General features: G+C 39.3%; 2 pseudogenes across 1 annotated transcript in view; one reads left to right on the top strand and one right to left on the bottom strand.

Moving 5' to 3' along the window:
- Window positions 1-24,875, bottom strand: part of LOC114274933 (uncharacterized) — a 267,609-nt pseudogene that overhangs the window by 173,433 nt on the left and 69,301 nt on the right. The window contains exons 4-5 of the transcript XR_014348772.1: window positions 17,670-18,167; window positions 6,633-6,637 (exon numbers count right to left, since the gene is read on the bottom strand). The product of XR_014348772.1 is annotated as an uncharacterized LOC114274933 (transcript). The remainder of the gene's footprint in view (window positions 1-6,632; window positions 6,638-17,669; window positions 18,168-24,875) is intronic.
- Window positions 20,409-20,517, top strand: LOC114263458 (small nucleolar RNA snoR74; annotated as a pseudogene).

Below are 24,875 nucleotides of genomic sequence, written 5' to 3'. Positions count from 1 at the left end.
ATGATGAGTCATAATCTCATTAAGTTATTTGGCTAGGTTCTGAGCCTTGTTTGCAAACTCAAAGTTGAAAAAGAAGTGGGAAATGAAACTCTAATGTGTTATAAGTGGGAATATAAGTGTGGACCATCTATCAAATGCTGTTATTTTAGTCATTGTTTATAGTTGGTTTAGTATATTTCTACTGGGCTGTGGCTCACCCTATATGGGACATCATTTTCATGTACAGCATGCCACCTCCAAGGACATAGCTTAGGAGGCTAGAGGCAGACAGACTATTTTGTTGTTTTGCCTTCTTTTGATGTATTACATGTAAATTCAAGCCAAGGGCTTAATATGTATTTGAGTTAGCACTCTTCTTTTGTAACCAAGTGTTAACTTGGAAAGCTGTAAGCCCATAGGGCACTTGCTTTTGTTGTTAACATGTAATACTTTTGTAAGAACTACTCTGATGAATAGAAATGTGTTTATTTCTCTTATATTATTGCCTGTCAAGAATGATGGGTTTTATGTATTATTTTTGAGGGCATTACAACTTGGTATCAGAGCGTACCGAGTTTGAATACTTTGGGTATGTGGGAAGTGATTGGTATCACAATGGGTTTGCCTCGCTTGTTAGAGACTTATGTGTAATGTTATATGCTTATGTGATAACATGTTTATGTGACTACTTGGGTATGGGATTTAGTTTCTAGGATGTTAATTGGATCCTTGGGTTTCTGTTAGTCTTGTTGGAAATGCACTTGATTAATGTTGTTTCTAGCCGGAACTCTAGTAACGCCTCGGGACTATCATTATCCGGAAATGAAATTCGTAAGTGCTTATGTGTTTATGTGCTTGCGTGGAGTGAATTACAATTGTCCATGTATTAGGACGTGAGTGTTTAGTTTTGGCACATTTATAAATGTGCTAATGTTTTTCGTTATCTTTATTAGGATGTCAGGACGAGGAAGAGGTGGTAGACGTGGCAGGCGTGGTAGGCAGGAGATGCCTTTACTGGATGATATTCCGGCACAGCAGGAGGGAGTTGGCCAGGCCAATGTGGCCGAGCCAGCAGGTTAGGAGGCTATGGGCGCTTTAGCCCGAGGAATAGCCAATGCTTTGAGGGAGTCTATGGGAATTCTCAGAGTTGAGAATCCAGTTCAGGCTCCAGTGCAGGCCCAAGTTGTTGAGGCAGGGCCTTCTTTCTTGAAGAAGGAGTTCTTCCGGTCTAACCTGGACGAGTTTATTGGGGATCCAAAGGAGCCACTTAAAGCTGACGAGTGGTTGGAACAGTTGAGTAAGACATTCGAGATGCTTGGCATCGAGGACGGGACGTTGAAAGTGACCTTGGCATCCTTCCAGCTTAAAGGGGGTGCGGGTCAGTGGTGGAAATACATGAGGGGCCGTATTGCTGGCACATGGGAGGCTTTTGTGAAGGCTTTTCAGGAGAAGTACTTATCTCCAGCAGTTAGGGAGAAGCTGAGAGACCAGTTCTGCTAGCTTTTGCAGTTGAGTTCTTCAGTGGCCGAGTATGAAGCTGCTTTTACTAGCTTGTCCAGGTTTGCACCTGAACTTGTGGCGTTCGAGGAACGCCACTGTACCGAGTTCGAGAAGAGGTTAAGGCGTGACCTCAAGATGAGAGTTAGGGGTTCTATGATCTGAGACTATGGGCGCTTGGTCATTGCTGCAGCCTATATGGAGATCATGATACAGGAGGAGGAGGGACAGAGAGGCTCCAAGAGGAGCCAGGATGGTCAGAGTGATGGCAGGAGACAGATGGGTGCTAACCGTCAACAGTCTCAAGGGGTTGTTGCTAGATCGACCTTTCCAGTGCCCAGTGCAGGCTCGGGGAGAGGCAATCAGGGAGATTTCACCTGTTACAAGTGTGGCCAGCTGGGCCACAAGGCTTCGGTTTGCCCATAGAGGGGAGGAGGTCAGAGAGCTGCTTCATATTCAGCTAGACCACAGAGCCAGAGTCAGGGCAGGGGCCAGCCCTTGTCTTGTTATCAGTGTGGTTAGCCTAGGCACCTGAAGAGGTTTTGCCCACAGTTGCGTGCCACTTCGGGCGCGTCTGGTTCTAGGTAGACGCAGGGTTTTCAGCCAGTTCAGTCTGTGCAGGCCTCGAGCGCTAATCCGGGAGCTTCGTCGTCCCAGTCCGTGCAGCAGTCGTATGCTCCGAGGGGTGAGCAGGTGGATCAGGGGCCTACTGGGTGCGTGTATGCTGTTACCGCGTCGGATCTTGTACATGCTTCATCAGTTGTGAGAGGTACCTTCTTGTTTTGTAACTTGGTTGCTTGTGTATTGATTGATATGGGTGCATCTCATTCTTTTGTATCTGCTGCATTTGCATTTGTTTTGGGATTGGTGTTGGCACAATTGGCATCTCCTATTTGTGTAGTGTCACCTATTGGGGGTGAGTTGATTTTGAAACAAGGATGTAGGGGTTGTGATATAGAGGTCGCCGATCACCGGCTTCCGTTTCCTTTTGTAGTGATACCCATGCCGGGATTTGATGTTATTTTGGGTATGGACTGGCTATCGTCATACCGGGCTGTTATTGATTTCTACCGCCAGAGGATCACAGTATGTACCTTGAGCGGGGAGTGTTTCCATTTCTTGGGGGAGCGGGTTGGTAGTGTTGTGCCACCGGTGTATGATCCGTGAGGGCGGAGTGAGATTAGTGGTCTACTTGCTAGCTTTTTTGAGTAGTGAGTGTGGTGAGACCCAGACTGTGTTGCCAAGAGTGGTTTGTGAGTACTCGGACGTCTTTCCCGAGGATCTCGTTAGTTTGTTACCTCATTGAGAGATTGAGTTCTCTATTGATCTAGTGCCCGGCACGGCGTCGATTTCTATGGCACCTTACCGTTTTGCCCTAGCCGAGTTGGCTGAGTTGAAGGTTCAGCTCCAGGAATTGCTGGATAAGGGCTTTATTCGCCCAAGTGTTTCACCGTAGGGAGCACCGGTCCTCTTTGCTAAAAAGAAAGTTGGTGCTTTGAGACTGTGTATCGACTACCGGAAGTTCAATCGGGCTATGGTCAAGAATAAGTACCCTATGCCCCGTATAGAAGATTTGTTTGACCAGTTGAAGGGGTCCCGTTGTTTCTCTAAGATAAACTTGAGATCGGGTTACCACCAGTTGAGGGTTAAGGAGGAGGATATCCCGAAGACGGCATTCCGTACGCAGTATGGCCATTATGAGTTTCTGGTGATGCCATTTGGGCTCACCAATGCACCGGCAGTCTTTATGGATTTGATGAACCGGATATTCCGGGAATTATTAGATCACTTTGTGGTCGTTTTTGTTGATGACATTCTCACCTATTCACCTTCAGAGGAGGAGCACGAGGAACACTTGAGAGTTGTGCTCGAGTTACTTAGAACCCATAGGTTGTATGCCAAGTTTGGGAAGTGTGAGTTCTGGCTAGGAGAGGTCAAGTTCTTAGGCCATGTAGTTTCCGGAGAAGGGGTGTCTGTCGATACATCCAAGATTGGCCACAGCCTAAGAGTGTGTTTAAGATCCGCAGTTTTCTGGGATTAGGGGGGTATTACCACCGGTTTGTGAAGGATTTCTCCAGGTTAGCTTTGCCGTAGACTAGACTGACTCGGAAGGGAGTCAAATTTGTATGGAGTGAGACTTGTGAAAAGTCGTTCCAAGAGCTGAAAGTTAGATTGACCACCGCTCCGGTCTTGATTATTCCGAAGAGAGGGTTGGGTTATGCAGTCTATTGTGATGCCTCATGAGAAGGTTTGGGTTGTGTGTTGATGCAAGAGGGGAAAGTGGTTGCCTATGGATCACATCAGTTGAAAATACACGAGAAGAATTACCCTACACATGACCTAGAGCTAGCAGCAGTGATCTTTGCCTTGAAAATCTGGAGGCACTACCTGTATGGTGAGAGATTCGAGGTGTTCTCGGATCATAAGAGTCTGAAATATCTGTTTACACAGAAAGACTTGAACTTGAGGCAGAGGAGGTGGATGGAGTTTATTGAGGATTACGACTTCGAGTTGCACTATCATTCGGGAAAGGCCAATGTTGTGGCTGATGCCCTTAGCAGGAAACCCATTAGTGATGTAGCTTGTATAGCCATCAGGGAGTGGGAGATGTTAGGTGCGCTTGGGGATTTTGATATGTTCTGGGCGAATCCGTTGAGGCTGCGGTCTTGTTTTTTGTTGTTGCTCAGCCTACACTTGTGACTCGAGCGTTAGAGGCACAGAGAGGTGACCTTGAGGTAGAATCCCTCGGAGAGAAGATCTCCAGTGGGAAGGTTGAGAAAGGCTTGACGTGTATCCCGACCAGAGTGTGAGATACCGAGACCGTTTGTTTGTGCCGGAGTCTTGTCGAGAGGAGGTACTCCGAGAGTTTCATCATTCACACCTTGCGGTGTATCCAGGAGGCACTAAGATGTATCGGGATCTGGGTCGCCAGTTTTGCTGGCGGGGTATGAAGAGAGATGTGGCAGTTTTCATGTCTAAGCGTCTTACTTGTCAGCAAGTGAAGGCCGAACATCAGAGGCCAACGGGTTTGTTACAACGCTTGCCTATTGCCAAGTGAAAGTGGGAGCATGTCACTATGGAGTTTGTTGTAGGTCTTCCGAGGACTCAACGGGGTAGTGGTGCTATTTGGGTGGTTATAGACTAGTTGACTAAGTCGGCGCACTTCATTCCTATGCGCGTGAGAGATTCAGTAGATCATCTTGCCGACTTGTTCATTCGAGACAGGTTGTGGCAGAGTTTGCAAAGTGACAATCGTCTCAGAAAGAGATCCTCGTTTTACTGCCAGGTTGTGGCAGAGTTTGCAAAGTGCCTTGGGTACTAAGTTGACCTTTAGTACAGCTTATCATCCTCAGACTGACGGGCAGTCCGAGCATACTATTCAGATCCTTGAGGATATGCTTCGGGGTTGTGTCCTTGACTTTAGTGGGACATGGGAGAGGCACTTGCCCTTGGTGGAGTTTGCCTACAACAACAGTTTCCAGTCTAGTATCGGCATGGCACCGTTTGAGGCCTTGTATGGCCGACCGTGTAGGTCGCCAGTTTGTTGGGCCGAGGTGGGTGATGCACCTTTGTTGGGTCCGGAGTTCGTGAGGGACACGACGGAGAAAGTTGAGCTTATCCGTAGGAGGCTTGTTACAGTCCAGAGTCGCCAGAAATTTTATGCCGACCGTAGGAGGCGACCTTTGGTATTTGAGGTGGATGATCATGTCTGTCTAAAGATATCACCTAGGCGGGGATTGATGAGGTTTGGGAAGAGTGGGAAGTTGTCCCCTCAGTTTATTGGCCCTTTTGAAATCCTTGAGAGGATTGGCGAGGTTGCCTATCGTTTAGCTTTGCCGCCGTAGTTATCCGAAGTTCATGACGTGTTTCATGTGAGTATGCTTCGGAAGTATGAGCCGAATCTATCGCATGTATTGGATTGGACCGACTTAGAGGTTGACAAGGATGCCTCGTATGAGGAGAGACCGGTTCGGGTCTTGGATAGGCGGGATCAAGTCTTGCGAGGCAAGACCATTCCCTTGGTAAAAGTCTTGTGGAAACATCACGGAGTGGAGGAAGCCACTTGGGAACGTGAGTTGGAGGTCCGAGAGAAATATCTGGATCTATTTGTGGATGTTTGAGTATATGTTGTGTATTTTGTTGTATTATTGGGCCTTAAGAGTATTAAATATATCTAAGGTTGTAAAACATGGTATATGTTTTGGTTTAATGGAAGTATTTTGGAACTTGCCCTGAAATGGAAGTTTGGTATAACATTGCATATGTTGAATGTGTTATAGAAATGGAAATTATATCATGAATATTGAATATGATATGGAAATGGGAATCATGTACATTTTAAATTGTTGAAATGGTAAGGAAATGCATGTTGAAATGTATATGTTGTGAAATGCCTCTTGACAAGAGATGGAATGACCAGGAAGGGCCGAGTTACTGAATGTTGAATGTAACATTGTTTAAAATGGAGAAAAACTTGTTCTTTTGAAAACTTGCATTTAATTTCGGGGACGAAATTCTTTAATGGGGGAGGTTATAGCGATTCCGGGTTTTACCCCTTGTTGTACAGTGATCCGGACTTGGTTCCTTGGATGTTAGCAGTTGTTTATATCTTGTTTACATCCTTTCGTACTTTGTGTTTGAGTTATAGGATGTGTTGGGTGTGTTCTGAACAGGTAGGTTGAGTTTTGGTCTCAAGTGTGGTTGCCCAGGTTTTTGGTGTTACGCTCGAGCGGATCATTCTGCGCTCGAGCGGTGTTTGGTTTTTGGTTGTCGGCTCGAGCGGGCCTTCTTGTGCTCGAGTGGGGTTTACACACACCCAGTATTTCGTGCCTCTGCAAAACTTCTGCAGGTGTGTTTTTCACGCTTGAGCGGGTTTCCTTACACTCGAACGGGTTGCGCTCGAGCGGGTATGTTGGCGCTGGAGCAGGTAGTACTTTGTCTGTGAAAGTTCTGGGAGGGGAAAATCTACACTCGAGGCGGACTGGTTTTCGCGCTCGAGCGGGTGTACTTTATTCTTGTGTCTTGGCGCTCGAGCGGGCCTTCTTGCGCTCGAGCATGTCCGGATTTTGTGCTTGACGCTCGAGTGTTCTATTCTCCGCTCGAGCGGGAATGTCGTATATCAGTTGGCAGCTGGGCGTTTTAAAATCACTTTTTACATTCTCTCTCTCTCTCTCTTACTTTCTAAAAACACTTTTTGAGAGCTTCTCTCTCTAAGATCTCCCTTCTCTCTAGGGTTTGATCTAGTTAAAGTGTCCCCCTATCCTTCGGCCTTTGTAAAAAGTGTGTTGATCGTTGAGGGCTATGTTTTGATTTGAGAATCTTGGTGTTTGGAGCATTTTAATTTTCTTCACCTTCTCCGATTGAGCTCTAACTTCGAGATAGGGATATCCTACTCTATCTTATGAGCTTGGTCTTTAAATTTTAGCATTTTGATATGTTGGGGGTTGTTGGGTAATTTTGAGAAAGTTTAGGCCTTTATGTAATTTTACAAAAGAAGGGGTTTTACTTATAAAAACCAGTGTGCATGTTTAGCATGGAGAAATGAGGTAAATGTTGGGTTATTGATAGGAATGGAACCTTAGGGTTTTGTTAATTATGGGAAATGCCCTAATTACGTTGATAAATTAATTTGGGAAATTAATTTTGAGAAATGAGAAATTGAATTGAAAATGTTGAAATTGGGAATGTGTGGGACTAAAGGGTGTAGTTGGATCTTTTATCACTCACCTAGTTAAAATGTTGATATTTTATCCATTTGGTGCATTTATTTTCTGTTTAGAAATAACTGCTTTGGGCTATTGGTGGAGGATAGTCTTGATTGTTATAGACAACGCATGATGATCAGGCAAACTAAAACTAATCAATTGAATGTGTCATCGAATATGACGGTTGGAATAATACATTAACCTTATGTATTGATTGTTTATGTATATGACAATTATTTATATACATTGTGTTGTGTGGGAGGAGATATGGGATGTACTCCACGGTTTAGGGGAAGATAGGGCATGGACCTCTAAACCGGATTTTGTTTGACATTGATACAGCACTACAATGTGTATCAAGTGTGGATTATAGAAGTGTTTAAATTGATTTGATATAGCACTAAAATTTATATTGTTATCAATTGTGAAGTATAGAAGTATTTCTATGTTATATTGATACAGCACCAAAATGTGTATCCTTCGTGAAGTATGGAAGTGGTTTATGTGTCATTGATACAGCACCAAAATGTGTATCCATCATGAATTTCAAAAGTGTTTTAATGATGAGTCATAATCTCATTAAGTTATTTGGCTAGGTTCTGAGCCTTGTTTGCAAACTCAAATTTGAAAAAGAAGTGGGAAATGAAACTGTAATGTGTTATAAGTGGGAAAATAAGTGTGGACCTCTATCGAATGCTGTTATTTTAGCCATTGTTTATAGTTGATTTAGTATATTTCTACTGGGCTGTGACTCACCCTATATGGAACATCATTTTCAGGTACATGCCACCTCCAAGGACATAGCTTGGGAGGCTAGAGGCAGACAGACTATCTTGTTGTTTTGCCTTCTTTTGATGTATTACATGTAAATTCAAGCCAAGGGCTTAATATGTATTTGAGTTAGTACTCTTCTTTGTTAACCAAGTGTTAACTTGAAAAGCTGTAAGCCCATAGGGCACTTGCTTTTGTCGTTAACGTGTAATACTCTTGTAAGAACTACTCTGATGAATAGAAATGTGTTTATTTCTCTTATATTATTGCATGTCAAGAATGATGGGATTTATGTATTATTTTTTAGGGCGTTACACTATTTTTGTTTAATAATGCCAAATCAAATACACCAACCAACCGAACCGTTTCAAAATTTTGCTTGGTTTGCTTTGGTTGTCTTCCCTGACCAATTAGGATCAATTTATGTGAATGTCAAATTGAAAACTTTGGTTTGGTGGAGAAACCACCCTAGACCTTGACCAAATTGCACTGATTTCAATCCTATTTATAACATAGCGGGAATGTTAGGACCTCTAAATTTTATAGTTGCATGGTTTTTGCAACACCCATTGGCACTCTGGATCTCAGGTCCACGTAGCTTCATACTTGAAAGATCGTTTATGGCTAATTTTCCTCCTACTTCATCAAGAATGATGATAATGATCAGATTCAATTCTAACACAACATAAAAGTTGAGGACATCTTAATTCTAGATTTGCTTGTTTTCCTGTTACACCTAATGGTCCATGTAACTTTAAACTGAAAAGATTGTTTATGGCTTATTTTTTTGTTACTTTATGCAGAACTGTGAGAGAATGATCTCATCATGTAGTTAGTAAATGACAACTACGAGTGTTTGGGAAAATGGTATCTAAGATGCATTTTCTAGGCTCCTATCCAACCTTTCTTGAATATAGGTTGGCTTATTGTGTTCTGTATATAGTTTGCCTTGACTTTATTGAGCAATGCAAACTGAATACACTGATAAACCGAATCGTTTTCAAAATTTCACAATGTCGGCTTACTTCTCTTCCCCGACTAGGATAAATTTATGTAAATGTCAAATCAAAATCTTCGGTTTGGTGGGGAAACCCCACCCTAGACCTCGACCAAACTGCACTTATTTTCACCCCTACTTCTAACACAACGTGAAAGTGGACCCCTATATTCTCAACTTGCATCCTTCCTGCAATACCCGATGGGCTCTCTCAATCTTTGGCCCACGTTGCTTTAAACTTAGAAGATCGTTTTTATGGCTAATTTTTGTCCTACATTATTTAGGACAATGAGACAATGATCATATTCAACATTTGGTAAATGACAGAATAAGAGAGTTTGGGAGAATGGACATGCAATATGCATTAGCCAGGTCCCTATCTAACCTTTCTAACCTTTCCTAATTATTGGTATACTGTGCTCAACAATTTATCCAAGTAGAGGTGTTACTTGTAAAGTAATTATTGTGGTTTTATTTTGCGTTCCAATTTTTCTTTTCTTTTTTTTTTTCTTTTTGTTTCTTTTTGTTTCTTTTTTAATTTTTATTTTTATTTTAGATTTTTGTTTTTGTTACTTAAAAGCTTCTGTGTGGTGGAGAAATCACCTAGACCTCCGCCAAACTACATTGATTTCTCCTCTATTCCTAACACAACGTAAAAGTTGGGAACCCTAAATTCTCAAGTTGCATGCTTCTTGCAACACCCAGTGGGTCTCTAGATCTATAATTCACATAGCTTCAAACTTAAAAGGTCGTTTTATGGCTAATTTTTCTTGTACATCATCTAGAACAATGTGATAATTATTAGATTCACTAGTTGGTAAATGACGAATAAGTGCATTTGGGAAAATGTAAAACGAAGATTTTGCATTAACTAGATCCTATCCAACCATTCCTGAATATTGGTACCCTCACTCTTCGATTTTTCCAAGTAAAAGAGTGTCATGTAAAGGAGTTATGGTTTTATTTTGTGTTCCAATTTTTATTTCTATATATCGTTTGCTCTGATTTTGTTAAACAATGGCAAATTGAATACACTTACTGACCGCTTAGATTTCAGTTGGTTTGGTTCTCTCCCCTGATCGGTCACAATTGATTTATGTTATTGGCAAACTGTACCAATTTCACCCCTACGTCTAACCCAATGTGAAAGTTGGAGACCCCTTTGTCCTAGAGTTTCATGCTTTTTGCAACTCCCAATGACTCTTTGGATCTTTGGACCACATAGCTTCAAACTCGAAAGATTGTTTTATGGTTAATTTTCCTCCTACTTCATCAAGAACAATGAGAGAATGTTTAGATTCAATTCTAACATAAAGTGAAAGTTGAGGACCCCTTAATTATGGAGTTGTAAGTTAATCACATATATTTGTGTCTCATAATATTTTCATAATTTTCTGAGAGATCATGTTTCTGTTTCGTTGTCATAGTTGCTGGCTTGTCTCAATCATGTTATTGTCTCATGTTTAGTTTAGGATTGTCATGCATTAATCATGTTTTGCCTTGTTTTCTGCCATGATTGCATGCTTGTTAATTTTCATGGTAGTCTGGTGTTTGATTGGCATCATGATAGTAGGTAGTTTCTTTTTTTTCTTTTTTTTTTTCTTTTTTTGCGAAACACTAATTTAACTAATTGAACCAATGAAACCGAGTGACGTCATCTTGCATATTAAGGTCTAACAAATTTATCTAATTGAACTAATGAAATTGACTAAAGGATAACTTATCAGTTGGGCAAAATGGGTGCCTCACACCTTCCTAATTTGTACCTTGGACTCTGATTGTAGTTTCCTTGGTTGTATCTTGTGTTTTATCTATGAAGTGAAGTTTGTATTTGTAGACACCCCATTTTTGACCGGCCTTAAGACTCAGACATCACCGATTGAGCGCTTGGTGATATTGCATATCGTGCTCGTTCAGAGGTTTCGAAGTCTTGGCCGCGAGCTTTGCCTCCGGACTTCCGGACTCTTTCATGCTTTGCCTCGATTTGCGAACCAGGCTTTGTTTTCTCTGTTTCTTTACCGAAGGGAGGGAGAGGTCTTGTAGATCATCTCTCAGTGGCCGTAGGCTATGTTTTGTGGTCGTAGGCCATTTTGCCCGTTTGGAGTCCGGTTTCCGGTTTTTCGGAGCCGTTGGCCGTGTGCCTCGGTTCGGGACCGCTTAACCATCTCCGTTTGCTCCGGTTTCCGGCGTGCATCCTATTTTCTCCCTTTTGAGGGACACTGTGGTCCGAGAGACCAACTTCGTGGTCGAACACCACTCCCGATGCCCAACGGTCAGTTTTCGGGGCCCCGGACTGCGCGTTTCGGCCCCCGAACCTTCGTTTTGCATCGGTTTGGGCTCATTTTTGGTGGAGACCTTATTTTTACTGTTAGAAAGCTTGTAGGAGGGTGGGAGGCCAGCAATTTTTCTGAAAAGCCAACTTCTTTTTGGTCAAAAGTGGTTCAGCATGAATCCGGGAAGGAGAAAAATCTGGCGGCTTCACCGAAACGGGCGTAACTCTTTTCACAAGAGGAATTAAGATATGAGGCCACCACCATTGGAAAGCTTACTTCCGGGCTTCATTTTGCACTCAATAATCTCCCAAGTCCAAGTCCGGGGGGGAGAGATGTGGTTGGTTGAAGTCCGCTTGGACCGAATCTGCGCGGCTTCACGGAAAATGGCATAACTTTTTCTACAGGAGGAATTTTAATGCAAGGTTTGCGCCATTGGAAAGCTAACTTATGGGGCTTCATCCTAGGGGGTGGCTGGCCACTTTTTTCCCTTTGACCTAGCCGGCCGGCCACTTTTTCTGGCCGGCCGGCCACTTACCTGGTGGATGACTTTTTTTTTTCCCCTTTTAAACTGGCCGGCCATTTTTGCCCCTGTGAGTGCATTCCAGCCATGTATTTGTTTTTACACTTCACCCATGTCCGAGGGTTTGACATTTTTTGGAGGGAAACTTGATCCATTTTCCCCCCACTTTTTCCCCCCTTTTTTCCCCCCATTCTTGCCTATTTAACAGAGGCTCCAGCTGCTGGTTTAGGGTTGGAAAATTTCCCTAAGAGCCTCTTGCATTATATCCCTCCATCTCTCTCATTTCCTTCAAAAAACCTTCAAACCCTACACCATTTTACACTACACCACCAAGCCTCACACCACCACTTCCATTTCCAGCAGCTTGGAGGTCTTCTCAGAGGCTAGGAGGCAGCAAATTTGGTCCAAGAAGTTGCTAAAGGTTGGTCTACAAGGGTGAGTACCATTTCCCCCCTTTTGAGCTTATTTTTGCAACATTTCTTAGCCATACATTCTTGCTGTTTTGAGCTCCGGCCATAACTGAATGTAGTGTTATTTTGAGCTATATTTCATGTTTCATTAAGGGACTTTTGTCATTTGAGGTCCATATCTTGCACTTGCTTCAATATCCTCCTTGAATGTCATTTTCTTGCATGATATTTTTAGCCTATGTGTGATCTGTTTTGGAGCATGATTTAATCTTTAAGTAGGCTTATTTTGAGCCCCTCTTCAATATTGAAGAAGGGCTCATCACTGTTTGGGACCTCCATGTACCACTTGTCTTTATATCCATCTTTGGTCCCCATTTTTGCATGATTTGTTAGCCTATTGTGCTTCCATTTTTGGACGATTTTCAGAGCTAGAAAAGGCCTTATTTTGGCCCTCTCTTCATGTTTCATTGAGGGTCATTCACTATTTCAGGCACCCTTCCTATACTTTGTGTTGTATCTCTCTTTTAATCCCCATTTTTGCATGATTTATTAGCCTATTGTGCTTCTGTTTTTGGTCAGTTTACAGAGCTAGAAAAGGTCTTATTTTGGCCCATTCTTCATGTTTCATTGAGGTCCTTTCATGATTTGAGGCATCTTTTATACACTTCATGTTATATCTCTCTTGTGGACCTCATTTTGCATAGCGTTTTGGACATATTTGCATACTGTTTTGGGTCCGACCCTCAACTGTAAAATGCCTTATTTTTGGTCCCTCATCAGTATTGTAGAAGAGTCTTTTTCTGTTTGGGCTTTGCATCTACCACTTCCTTCTTTGGCCATCTTTTGGCTCATTTCTTGCATGAAAGCTTAGCCATACCTATGTTTGTTTTTGGGCTATTTTTAGAACTGTAAAAGATCATGTTTTGGGCCCCTCTTCAACTTTGTTGAAGGGCCCTAATCTGTTTGAGGACAGAAGCTGTGAGTTGCTTCTTAATCTCATGTTTAGGGCCTTTTCTTGCATGCTAGTTTTGCCCTATTTTTGTTTGCTGTTTGGCCATGCTTTGAACTGAAAAAGTGCTTATTTTGAGGCTGCCTTGCTTCTGTCTTTTCATTCCATGTATCAATTATGCATGCTTTGTATAGCTGTAAGCCATTTCACGTACTTAATCTTGCATTTCGGGAGAAATTCCATGCATTGGGTGTACTTTCGCCTCGTTTCGGGGATGTTTTACCCCTCATTTTGCTACTGAGAATTGCATGTTTTCATATCATTTTCCATGTCTTTGCCATGTCTCATTAGAGTGGCATTTTGGTGCCTGAGGGTCGGTCCTCGGTTTGCGTGCACGCGTGCACGCATTTCGAGTTGTCTTATTTTCATTTGATGGCCTCCTATGTGAGTGTGGCTGAGGCTCTCTCATGTTGGTGTAAGCCCATTATTGCATTGCATATGCCATTGCCTTGATTTGCGTGCCCGTGTGCACGCGTTTCAAGGCACTTCATTTTCATCCATCGGTCTCTTATGTGAGTGTGGCTGAGGCTCTCTCATGTTAGTGTAAGTCCATGTTGCATTCTATATGCCATTTTAGCCATATTGCATTGCGTATGCCATTGCCTCGGTTTGCGTGCCCGTGTGCACGCGTTTCGAAGCACTTCATTTTCATCCATCGACCTCTTTTGTGAGTGTGGTTGAGGCTCTCTCATGTTAGTGTAAGCCCATATCATATTTCCATGTCATTTGCATTGCGTATGTCATTTCCTCGGTTTGCGTGCCCGTGTGCACGCATTTCGAGGCATCTCATTTTCACAGCATAGTGCATACTAGGTTGTATCTTAGATCGCATTTATGCATTTCCTCAGTTTGCGTGCCTGTGTGCACGCATTTTGAGACATCTTATTTTCATAGCATTGTGCATGCTAGGTTGTATCTTAGTTGCATTCATTCATATCATGCATATTGCATAGTATTCGGGATAAGAGTTAGCCCGGGCACGGGAAACGAGGTGCGTTTCGTACTCCGAGTGACGGAACGTGTCTCCATCCCCAGTCACCGACACTCCGGATTATCCATGATGGAGTTAGGTTCTTGTTGTGTTTACACGTGCATTCATTCTATATTAAGTTGCACATTTCGACTCCTCTGCCATCATGCATCGATATGCGTGATTGGTGGCACGAGGATCGAGGCATGCATATATCTATGAAAATACATTGCCATGCCCCTTTCCTGCTCTCTGTTGCAGCAAAATGAAGAATCAGCAACTTTTTGGAGTTTGGCGCGCATTTCAAGAAAAGGTGTAAACAGAGGCTAATTGGGGCATCCCAGTGGATTTCCGCACAAGGCAGCCCAAACATACATCATTCATCAGAAGCAAGGCAGTCCCTGGCTTGCACGCCAGTTTTACAGCTTTCTTAGTTAATTTGATTAATTAATTAGGAATTTGTACATTATTCGGACTGTAATATTTGGACTGTAATATTCTTTTATTCGGGACTGTATATTTATTCGGACCCTCTGTGCGAGGGCATAATTGTAATAAGTGTGCGTGAGTGTGATGTATGTCTTCCAACCCCACGTCTTTCTTCCCTTTTATTTACCTGCTTATGATGGTTAGATTAGGGCATATTTCAATTAGCATACAGTATGACAGCATGTTTGCATCATTCATCTGTTTTGCATGCACCGGGCTCGGCGCATCATACTAACTGCATTTGTATTTGAATTTCAAGTTGAATACATGTTAGCTGTAGCATTCCATATGCCATGTTTAGAATAGCTGAGCCTGCTATAGTTTGCATTCTTGCATGTGTTGCATTAGGTATTTCTGTATACTTAGGATTCAGGTATGATTTCTAGTGAGTTTTTGTTTTGGCTTGGAGTACTCGGTGAGTTTTATGCTTTAGCATCCTTGCATGCGTGTGAGTGACTGCCATGAATAGCATGCTTACCATGAGGCTATATGCTTATGTGATATAACTGCCTGAATGCCTGTGGGTGAAGGTTGGGTTACTTAGATTGAAATAAATCATCAACTGTTTGTTTTAAGCCCACTAGATAGTGGCAAAACCATCTTTTCCAAGCCCACCTGCGGGTGGCAAAATCTGCATTTTAAGCCTACTTGCGAGTAGCAAACCATCTTTCAAATAAACAAGCATGAAATGTTTTGTTCCAATTCAGGCGACCCAGTCTATACTTATATGCTGTGTGCATCACATAGTAACCTAGGCTAATAACCGGAATAAGAACACACAAAGTTTTTAAAAATAGATATCACGGTTAGTAGAGGCCGATCTTTGATCGGGCGAGCGGGGGTGCTCACGAAGTGACCTTCCCCAATCGTACCCAAGTTCCCGAGCCGAGGCAACTTTGGTGATGACGGACACGTGGCCTTTGGCACCGAGTCAGGGTTTCCTAAATTTCCCATTAAAAAACATTTAGGTGGCGACTCTGTATCTGGCAAAGCAGTCCATGTTTGGCACTTCTTTCAAAAATCTGTTTTTCTCAAAACGATTTGCCGGATTTGGACTCTTTGGTTCAGACTTAGAACCGTGACAAATTTGAGAGTCCTGAGCTGTAGTGACCCCAAAATGAACAGAACGAGAGCTCGTTCCTCCCGGGGCGTTCGGGGACGTCTACAGTATTTTTGTTTTTTTTTTCTTCTTCTGTTTTAGGATTATATTGGGTTTCCTAGTGGTACTTTGAGAAAAAATTAGCTGGCAACTCCATCGAATGGATCTCTGTTTCTTGTGACAATTACTAACTATTACATTTTCTTCTTGATTCAAAGTTTGAATCATTTGGATTAATTTTTCAAGTCTTTCTACATCTCTAGTAGTTTTAAATTCTTATTCTAAAGACCCCAATGTCCTATACTTTCATAGTCTTCATATTTTTATGTGAATCTTTGTTCATTATATTTCTCTTCTATAGGAATTCTTACACTAAATGATACACTGAAACATTTTCTTCCTTCAAATATTAGAATGAGATTTTCGTCTAATAACTTCATAGTTCGAGAATACTTTTAAATGCTGGACTCTTTTTTTTTTTTTGGTTTCCATTTATTAGGAAACTGAATATTTCCCCATTGAGTGATTTTTGGTTGATAGCCTGTTTTAAATGAAGGGAGTTCTTCCCCCCTTTTGACTAAACAAATTATTTGCCATTTTTTAACACATCAACTCAAGTACACTCGTCAAATTTAAAAAACTTGATTCATGAGTTGTTGGTGCGACTTTGAGCATCTCTAATATCAATCATGAAATTTAGAATTGCATTAAAGAACAAAATTTGTTTACTTATGTTAGCTTGCGCAACTCTGAGCAGGCTTCAATGCTATCATCATCTCCTAAAGATACATAAGAGTATTGGGAGTGGAATATGTATATTTCTGTGTATGTTTATATTTTGTCAAGTCAAACAATTTCTCTCTTTACAAGTTCTCTATCAAACTTCAAACAAACTTCCAAGAAATTGCACCTTATATACTTTTTACTTTTTTTTCACTATAAAATGTCATAATAAAAATTACAAAGTATCATAACATTATCATCCCTAATTTTAGAGTGCACATCATAAATTCATTATTCATAATTTTACCCCAAAATATCATAGCATACATTACAGATAATCATAATTTTTATCATAAAAAATCATAATTTTTTCATAATGTACATCTTTTTAAAAGATGCATCACTACAAAGAAAGTGAATAATATCAAATTTATTAATATTTTTATCATACACTGTATTTATTTGAAACGAACAAATGTGCATATAAGTCTTTTGATCAAAAGAAACATAACTAAACACAAACATAAGAACACATAGAATGATGTCCATACGATTACATATTTCAACTTCTTCAAGAAAATGTAAAGTAAATACAAAAATTTAGATTCAAATTTGACATCCCATGTTCAAAAGAAAAAAAAAAATTGACATCCTAAGCCCAAAATGCGATGTCTTCCATTAATATGACCAAAATATGTCAAATCAAATTGTATGAAATTTTTATATAAAATTTGATTTTTATATGTAAAAAATGATATTTATCATAAAAATAAATATTTTTAATCTTTTAACCTCCCAATCCACATCACAATGCCAAGTCCGTAAGTACGAAGATTCTTTCCGGTTGGAAATCACAACTAGAGTTGGGCCTCTATAAGCTCACCACAGGATCACCTCATTATCTAAATTGTTTATCTTCTAAGGCTCTCTAACAGATTATCCATGCCAAATCAGTTTGATCAAATAATTATAATCACATGAATTGTTCATATTTATTTTCAAAAAAATACATGACAAGTCTAATTTTGAAAACAGACTGTCCATTATTTTGAGGACAAATGTGATATCATCACGTGATTACGATTATTCGATCAATCTAATTTTTTTACATAAATTATCTACTCAAAAGTTCTTAAAAGTTGAATGGTTTAGATCATATGACAGCCCATGGAGGCCCAATTTACCAACTACAAAGAATCTCCATCTTGTGCATTGCTCATTAGTCACATTATTGGAGTCGGGCAAGGCACCCATCCATGCTGTTGGCAACATTCCAGTTTGCTCATGAACAGTCTTAAACAATGGTGGCAACATCCTATAAACACCAGTAACCTCCTTCATAGCAACACCATCACCACCCTCACTGCCACCACCATTAGTCCAAATACTAATTTTAGGCTGCAGCTCACGAATTGCCTTGCCGTTAATCTTGGCAATCTCCTGAAACATCCCACCATTGATCGTCAAGTAATCTCTAAGAGCATTGTAATTCCCTCCCAACGCGTCCAAAAGCGTGCGTATATAAATCCCTTGGGCTTGTGCGAGCGCTACAAGCCCTGCAGCTTCTTTTTATTTAGCATATAATTCTCCATCGGCGAGTTGTTGGCGGGCATAGAAAGCAGCCTTAGTCGTGGATTTTTGGGCCTGGGCTTCTTTCTCTTTCTCGTACAGAATTGCTTCGGCTGCTTTCTGTTTGTTGTAGAGCTCCCAGTTTGCCCCTTGTACCTTTGTTTTTCATCAAAATGGTTAATTCCAAGTTTTTTGCGGAATGCTAATTTGATATTAGTGAAATAAATGCAAAATGATATACAAGTACAATTTCTAGACTCATTATGTTTAAATGATATGATTGGTTGATAATTAGAAAAAAGATGAGAGTGTTGCATGATGATACGAAAATTTTAAGGAAAATTCTAATCATACCAAAATTTTCAGACACAATTAATGATGTAACTGCTTCACTCAACAAAGTGACATGATATAACTGTTTTACTCAATATTTTTTTTTTTTTGGAATAAAAAAGTTTAGGTGAGGGAAGGCTATCTCAGTCCAGGGTTAGGGCAAGCCACCAAGGAGGACTACTGGTAGTAGTGGGAATTGAACCTAAGTCTTAAAGACAAAGAGTCCGATCTTTACCAACTTAACCAATCCTCGTTGGCTGTTTTACTCAACTTTAAGTAATGCAAATCGATAGCTGCTAATCATAGAAAAATGATATACAAACTCACTTTATAGACCTATTTTCTAGACCAAGTAATGTGTCATTAAGATGATTGATTAATGATTAGAAAATAAATGAGAAAGAGAATTCACTTAGATATTTTAATAGAGTACCACATCATTGAGTTTAAAAAGTGGGTCTAATTTTTTAATCTAAATAGCAATACTCATTTAAATAATATGACAAATCACTTTTGTATTAATATTTTAAGGAACAACATAAAATGTGTCAATTAATAAGTAAAATAGAGCATTATTCTGGAAACACGTAATGTTTTTTTCCTTAACGTCTCGTCGTCTGAAGAACACCGGTATGAATCTCTGTCTCTCTCAATCTCTCAATCTCTCCCTCACTCTCTGACTGTCTCGCTCTCGATCTCTCAATGTCTCTCTTGATCTCTGTCTCTCTCTCGCACAGTCTCGATCTCTCTATATCTGTGTACACATTATCTAACCTTTTTTAGACAATTTTTCTTCTCTTAAAAATCTCTCTATACAAGTATATATATGATTTATATATGTATGTCTATGTATTGATTGAATAATCATCCTTATTTTATTTTCAGGTTCTCGACTGATCCAATCATTGATTGGCGGTGGTGGAAAAATCAACTCCTCTGACAAAAGAAACCCTAACTTTCTCATTGGAGGTAAGTTCTAATCTATTTGTTTACATGTTTGTTCTGGTTTTGATCTTGTTTAGATTTGTATTGAACTACTCTTTGTTAGCTTTTTGTTTACTATTTGGGAATTGATTTCAATTTGTTAGCTATTGTAGTTTGAATGCCATGTTTATTGACAAATGTGCTCAGTTAAAATACAGTTAATGTGTTGATTCTTGTTGATGTTGTGATTAATTGGTGCAAATTTCAACATAGGCAAATGGGAAATTAGTTTTTGTTTCCAATTCCAAAAAGAGTAGGAGTATAAACTCTAATTATTTGATAAATATTTTCCCAAAAAAATAAAATAGAAATGATTAGATGATTACAACTAAGAGGATACATTTTATGATAAAAAGTTGCTACAGTTTACATCTTAAAACTAGAACTACTAGACAATTAGGAATCATTATATAATATAACCATAGACGTTGTAAGATCTTTATTGATGAAAACTTCAATCTATTTTTCTCAAAATTTTGAATTTTTATAATGTAAAAATATGTGTCATATTGTTGGTTCTCATCATTTTTTTTTTCTTTTTTTATTTTAATTATCAATATGGCAATATCTTTCAAATTTTGTCCATTAATTAGAGAATCTTTGGAATTTTCAACAATATGGAAACTTTCTATTTCTTAAATTGATGATGAAAATCTCAATATATGTTTCTTAAATTGTTAGTGAGAATTGATTTGTAAACCACTGGTTTTCCTTTATTGGATAGTAAATTGAAATAAAACAATTTTGAGGACTTCTTGTTTTTTCCTTCGTAGATTTTTTGGTTTTTGCTTTTGAGGACTTCTTGTCCTTCTTTGTACTTCTCTTTTCTTCTTTTTGATAAAATTCTTCTTTTATTGCTGATCCCCCCTCCCCCAAAAAAAAAAAAAGAAAAAAGTTTTGAAATAATTTTTTTACAATATAATAATAATAAAAAAGTTCTGACTTTTGAACAGATTGTTTAAGAGAGGATTTTTTCTTAAACTTGAGTCCTATTTCCTCTTCTTCTAGCAGCATTTCTTCTTTAAACAGGTAGAAATTTAGCATCAGCTTTGTGTTATCTTTAGATTGTATTAACTAGATGAAAAAGCAGGGGCTACTGCCTTCTTGTGGGAAATCATTTTTTTCATTGTTATTGGGTGAACCTCTTAAGTAGTTAATGACTAAAGGTTCAGTAAATGATGGAACATTATAATCAATTGAAGCATCAGGGGTTTTGCTGATTTTGTAGCCACACTACTAGAAATACGATTTTTTACGTCTATTTTTTTGCGACTGATTATTAACCGTCGCAAAAAATCACTTTTTACATCATAATTCCCGTTTTGCTTAACCCCCAAAATTGTGTTCTTAACTGAAAACAAAAACAAAAAAAAAACCCCCCAAATCGTGTAAAACTTGCCCTATCCCCTCTCGCCTCTCCACTCTCCACTCTCTCTCGCTCGACTCTCACTTTGATGAAGATATGAAGATTTTGATCTATTGTTGATGAAGATTTGAAGATTTCGATCTGCTGTTGATGAAGATTTGGATCGATTCATAATTGGTAAGCCTAATTTCTATGTATGAATCCAACTCTCTATCTCTGTAATCCCTATATCTTTATTTTTATCAATGCGGTGTAGATTTTGATTTCGAAACATCTTTTTGATTCGAAGTTTCATTTTATTTTTTTAAATTATTAAATCTTGATTTGCTTTGGCTTTAAAACTTGATCTGAACATTTCTCTAGATTGTTTGATAAATTTCTTGTAGTTTTTGAACCTCTTGTTTGTATAATTTCAAACTTTTAGCATTATGCTTTTATGTTTGTTTGGCTAGAAAACTGAAGCTCACCTCAATTGAGGTAAAATCTGTATATATATATATATATAGATATTTGTTTTCCTGTGTCTTTGTTACATTTTCTTAGCAACCAAACAGAGCATAATTTGGTTAATCTTTGAATGATTTTTCTAGTTTATAATCTTTTTGTTCTGCTTTGAATTCTTCTTTGTATTCTTCTATGTTACATGTTTTAGTCGTAGTTGATTTCTATATTGCTCTGTTTAATTTTGATTTCAAGTTCTCTCAATTTCAATTTAGTTTAATGAAGCGCAAAAGTAAATTAGATCTTGAATTAAATGATGAATTACTTGCTACTGATATTTTTCTCTCTCGTTTTTGAATTTGAATTCGATTCACATAGCTAAATGCATAGAGTATTGAATATTAGTATGCTGAGGAAATACACGAATCTTTTAAAAAAATTAAATTTGTTCATCAATTTTTTAACCAGATCCTTATTGGCTTGTATCTTATCTTAGTTGATACATTCATGAGGGCTTTACACACTCTTCTTTGTCCTTCCTCCACACTCAGTAGGCCGAATTTTGATTTGAATCAATTTCTTCTGCCAGGTAAAATTTTGTTGCTATAGTTCGATTTGGTCTCAAACTAATATTTAGTTCGATTTATTTCTTTTTGTATCCATTCATGTGAATAAGCAATAATAATAATAATAATGAGTAGCATCTTGATAATTGAAGGCTCTAGAAAGTGGAAAGTGAGTAGTATCGTGAATAATTGAAGGTTCTTCTTAGGTGGAGCTCATAGGGTAGGTGTACAAGGCATCATTTCTATTTTGTGTGGTTGAGATGTAACTTTTGTGCTTTGAATTCATCATTTCTATTTTTATTATGATGATGTCTAATTCATGCATATATATTTAGTTGTGTGTGTGTGTAGAGGTTCGTGCTAGTATGTTTGTCTTGAATACTGTTGCATCTGCTATGAATATTATTGTACAATTTTGTCTATATGATTCCTTCTCCCTATCAAGGTCAAGATACACCTCTTCATTGTCATACATGCTTGACTTGTTACATCCTCTCTTAATGATTTTTTCAACCACTGGCCAGTGCATATGGACTTGCAAAACATAGAGATGGTCGGTGGGAATGGGCAATTGCTCCTGGTGTCTCACCATTTCCTAGATATCAACATGCAACGATGAGTTTTTCTTTTAAACTCCCCACCATAAAAAAAAAAAAAAAGAAAAGAAAAGAAAAAGACCCCACTGTTAGTTGACATTTCCCCCCCTCCTATTCGATATCTAGAAAACAGTCATTAAGATGTGCTATGCTCCTGTAGGTTTTTGTAAATGCAAGGCTCCATGTGTCTGGTGGTGCACTTGGTGGTGGACGCATGGTGGAGGACTCATCAAGTGTTGCAGGTATTTTCCTTTATTTTCTTTTTCCCTATAATCCAGCAAATGTGTTGAAATTATTGGTGTACAAAATCTACACTTAGTCTTTTTCTCAGATTTGTCACGTTTCTGTGTAGTTCTGGATACAGCGGCAGGAGTCTGGTGTGATACAAAGTCTATTGTTACTACTCCCAGGACAGGCAGATACAGTGCTAATGCTGCTGGTGGAGATGCTACAGTTGAATTGACGAGACGCTATAGGCATGCTGCCGCTGCTATTGGTGACCTGATATTTATCTATGATGGTCTACGTGGTGGTAAGACGTCACAACAGAACACTCAGTTTCTTTCCCTTTGTATGTAGTTCTAGACTTTAAGCTGACTAGTACCTTCTAGTATTGTACATCGTTTTGCTTTCTGATGCCCAGCATAATATGGGTCTGTCCTGATTTGCATTGTCGTAACACAATATTCGACTACTCTGGGTTGCTTGTAGTAAATTGGTTGAGCCTTTCAAAGTGCTTGCATAACTTGAAACTACGGATAAAGTAGATTCATTTAGCGGAAAATGATGACTCTTCTTATGTGAAGTTGATGTCTATGATGCTCAACGAGGACCTTTCCATGGATCTCTATGATCTCCTCTTTTTCTAATATGATTTCTTAGAATTTTTAGTTTTTTAGAAATATAAATGATCATGAGGCCAATTAATTTGCTTCGTTGGTATCTCTCATCATGCAATGCATTATTGATTAAAGGGTATAGTCTCAGTGACATTTTTCTTGCAAGTAATTTTTTGATAAAATTATTGATGATTTTGTCCCTCACAAGTTGATATGAAATGCGTGGGTCTCCTCTCCCTTAAGGTTAAAGTGTTTGTATGGATCATGGCTCACTAGAAACTTAGTACCAATGACATGGTTTAGAAAAGAAGGCTGAATTACTTGTTACACCCATGGTGTGTCAGGTGTAAATGTGTAGGGCTATCATGTGGGCTAGTGTTGACAGAGGTGTGTTAATGTATTTTACCAACATCAAGAGTCTTGTACGTAGAGGTAGTATCCGTGGCAATGTGAGTTGTGTTATTACTTTAGTGTCACATGTGTTGTGTTGTTTTCCATAGAATTCTAAATGTGTGTTGTCGTACATAGTTGTTATGGTTGACTTCCATAATTAATGTTTTGGTGTCTCACTACAGGTAATTGATGCGTATGCTGAGATACTGTTGACAGAGCAAGCACATGTCTGTGCGGGTGATGCTTTAGTGGACAAATCGTACTTCTTCAGCAGTATTTGCATGGTGAGAAGTACTGTGTAATTGTTATATGGTAACCGGTGCATGGGCATCTTCTGATAAAGACTATTTGTTTTGTACAACGTTATCAAAATCGGAAGCACCCAAACCATGGAAAGTTATGTGCTGAGGAATTTTGCATCGTCTAAGGATTGTCGGTACATTCATTTTCCCATATGCAACCAAGCACATTGGAGTCTCGTGGTGTACGACGCAGAGGATGGAAGTTGGAAACATTTTAATCCAATGAGGCAACGTTCAACCGGCAGATCAGACGTGCATTACAATGAAGCGCTTATCCTAGTAAAAAACACATGTAATTGTTATTTTAATAAGGTTATGGACGTATTGTGAGTTTGAAATTAATTTGGATGGTTCTTTTGTGTGTGACAGAAGGAACGTGTCTCAATTGTAATGAAGTGGTTGTTACGAGCGGATCGAATAGACAAGGTTAGCATCACTGAGACCTTCAACCACCCCCTCGAGTCTGTTGAAGACTGCCCTCAGCAAAGAGCCGGCTTGTAAGTAACCCGGTGTTGAAACCAATACGTTGTCCATTGTCTTTGAAAGTGATTGTGCAATGTAATTGACCAATTGTTCTTTGGGTTTTCCCAATGGAGGCTGGATTGTGCGGTTATTGTTTGCGCGGTGATGCGGCAATACGTGCACCATGTTGATGTAGGGCGTTCATTGCAAGGTACCAACGGCATCATGTTGAGAGCAAACATCGTTAAGGGATTTGTGAACGACACGATCAGGGGTCTACAATATTCGATCTGAATGTTTTTTTTTAAGCGCATATGAAAACAATATCGTACAGTTATATATTTTTTATTAGTAAGTGCTATATGCATGGGTTTTTTCTTTTGTGGATGTACGTGAACAAACTGAATTTGGTAGTAAATACGATGTCGGCTTACGTTAAATGTGTTGTTTTTTTTTTTTTGCGATTTGCGATTCTTGCATGGGCACTGTGTTTATATAAGCTAGGTATTGAAAATGGTAGTTGTGAATGAAATTTACATGCTATTGGCTGATGATGTTATACAATAGTGGTTTTGTCTGGTG

This window comes from Camellia sinensis, chromosome 13 (assembly GCF_055761805.1).
Source record: "Camellia sinensis isolate YWXY chromosome 13, ASM5576180v1, whole genome shotgun sequence".
Classification (NCBI taxonomy): domain Eukaryota; kingdom Viridiplantae; phylum Streptophyta; class Magnoliopsida; order Ericales; family Theaceae; genus Camellia; species Camellia sinensis.
Note: the sequence above shows the minus strand (reverse complement) of the source record. Positions and strands in the feature narration are given on the sequence as shown.